Below are 2,899 nucleotides of genomic sequence, written 5' to 3' on the forward strand. Positions count from 1 at the left end.
TAGAGGCTTAGCTGAGGAAACCTTGTCTACCTTCTGATCAGATGACTTTATTCTCTTTCTGCTTTTGTATTGACAAAGTAAGAAATAAATGTTCAAATAGATATGGTATGTTTGCTTAATGTGCTATTCACATGTTTATGTGTTTATGTAAATAATGAGTAAAGAAGAATTAAAAAGTGAAGGATGTCTCTTCTAGCTAGGGCAGTGATGGCGAACCTATGACACGTGTGTCAGAGGTGACACGCAAACTCATTTTTTTGGTTGATTTTTCTTTGTTAAATGGCATTTAAATATATAAAATAAATATCAAAAATGTAAATCTTTGTTTTACTATGGTTGCAAATATCAAAAAATTTCTATATGTGACACGGCACCAGAGTTAAATTAGGGTTTTTCAAAATGCTGACACGCCGAGCTCAAAAGGTTCGCCATCACTGAGTTAGGGTGATCAAAAATGCTTCCTGGAGCCACTTCAGTTCACCTGGCATGTAAGTCTGGTGGTTCCAACTTCTCTGCAAGCTGGCAGCCCTCTAGCCCCAGTAGCTCAGGCTGGGAGGCCCACTCTGGAGGCCTGCATGGTGACGGGATCTGCAACACATTGATGCAGGCTGAGCGTGGTCGGAAGCAGAGGTGTGCTGTGGATCTAAGAAATACCACATGGAGTAATGATGATTCCAAGTTTGGCCAGAGGATGCTGGAGAAGATGAGATGATCTAAAGGAAAAGATTTAGAGATGCAAGGAGTCACAGAACATATTAAAGTTCAAGTTAAAAATAACCACCTGGGACTTGGAACTGCAATCAATAATGAAGACAACTGGGTTGCTCATTAGGATTATTTTAATCAGCTTCTGGCTAAACTGAACACTTGCCATGGACTGGAAACAGCAGTCTCCTTCTCAGACAACAAGGAAAATAAATCTTTCGATCTTGAAGAAAAGTCCAAAATCTCCAAAAATTGTGTTCATTAAATGACCTTCACATAAGCAGCGGTTCTCAGCCTGTGGGTTGCGACCCCTTTGGCGGTCAAATGACCCTTTCACAGGGGTCGCCTAAGACCATCCTGCATATCAGATATTTACATGATGATTCATAACAGTAGCAACATTACAGTTATGAAGTAGCAACGAAAATAATTTTATGGTTGAGTCACAACATGAGGAACTGTATTTAAAGGGCCAGAAGGTTGAGAACCACTGAGGAAGGATCTGTCATCAGAGCAAAACAGATCTTGGCTGCATTTGGGGGAAAAGACAGAATAAGAAGACTCCTGAGGGTGCTTTCAGCCCTGCCACTCCAGATAGGAATGTATCCTCCACCAGGACAACCGGTGCCTTCCCCATCCAGGAGACTTTGCAAAGCAGACGGCAGAGCTAAAGAACAAACCGTAGGTCATGGTTTCAGGGCCTGACCTTCCAGAGACCCAAAATGGAAAGGAAAAGGGGAAAGAAAAGAAAGGCAAAAAGATAAAAATGTAGAGAATTACACCCAACCCAAGACCAAGAAAAGGAGAGACCAGGATGAGCAGCAGCTTGGAGACTCTCATTGGGACAAGAATTGTGATGCTTCTGCTGAGGAGAGGGTTGTGTGTGGCCCTTGATGGCCAGACCTTACCACCAAAAGCCTCAAAAAGGTAGAGAAAAGAAGAACTACAGCCCTGACCGGTTTGGCTCAGTGGATGGACGTCAGCCTGCAGACTGAGGGGTCCCAGGTTCGATTCTGGTCAGGGGCATGTACCTTGGTTGCGCGCAAATGCCCGGTGGGGGGTGTGCAGGGGGCAGCTGATCAATGTTTCTCTCTCATTGATGTTTCTAACTCTCTATCCTTCTCCCTTCCTCTCTGTAAAAGTCAATAAAATATGTTGTTTTTTTTAAAATAAAAAAGAACTACAAAAGCAAGTTGAGGTTGCGATGGATGCTTTGCTAGATGAAATACCAGTGGAAACAATGGAGAAAAAGAAGAAAGGTTTCCAATAAATTCTGTTGAGCCAGGGCCTTTTAACCTCTCTGACATCAGGGTGCTGCCAAGCAAACTCCTTTGGCCTCAAGTAAGAACAGAGTTCACCGAAAAGAGTTTGTGCACATCTTTTAACATGCTTATGGATTGCTGAGTCTTACTCGATCACCACACTTTCTCCCCAATCATATTCCCAGAAGAACTTTTAAATACTATATATATAAAAGCCTAAGTGACTGGTCAACCATTTGACTGGTCAACTGATAGACCAGTAGCTATGACGCACACTGACCACCAGGGGGAAGATGTTCTGACCGGTAGGTTAGCTTGCTGCTGGAGTCCAGCTGATCAAGACTGAGCAAGACTGGCCGGACATGCCCTGGAGCCCTCCCACGGTCCCTTCCTGACTGGTTAGCCCCAATCGACCCCATTGGGACTGGGCGAGATGGGCCAGATATACCCTGGAGCCTTCCCCTGCCCCGATAGTGCACTAGTGGGGACCCAGATTGCGAGAGGGTGCAGGCCAGGCCGAGGGACCCCAAAGTGCACAAATCTGTGCACCGGGCCTCTAGTCTATATATTTAAAAGGTCAAGAGTCTCTCTGACCATCTGACAAGTAGCTATGACATGCTCTGATCACTAGGGGGCAGATGCTCAATGCAGGAGCTGCCATGACGCTCACTGGCCATTTAAAAAAAAAAAATGGCACTGAGGACCTGGCACTGACAAACCAATACTCAGCTTCCCCCAACTGGGACACAGGCCCCACCACCACCCTGGAGCAACACCCCACCAAATCTCAGCCAACGCTGCCAAGACCCTTGGTGCAAAACGCGACCGACAGCTCAGCCCAACCCGGAAAGGTGCTGGATAATGACGTCACATAACAACGCCCGGCTTCTTCTCTCTAGTGACTAGCCTCCTTGGAGTTTCTTCAGCCCAGA

General features: G+C 45.7%; 1 pseudogene; it reads left to right on the forward strand.

The window, feature by feature from the left end:
- The first annotated feature begins 454 nt into the window (after positions 1–454).
- LOC132238167 (PIN2/TERF1-interacting telomerase inhibitor 1-like) lies at positions 455–1,599 on the forward strand (annotated as a pseudogene).
- The last annotated feature ends 1,300 nt before the right edge of the window (positions 1,600–2,899 follow it).

This window comes from Myotis daubentonii, chromosome 1, assembly GCF_963259705.1.
Source record: "Myotis daubentonii chromosome 1, mMyoDau2.1, whole genome shotgun sequence".
Lineage (NCBI taxonomy): Eukaryota > Metazoa > Chordata > Mammalia > Chiroptera > Vespertilionidae > Myotis > Myotis daubentonii.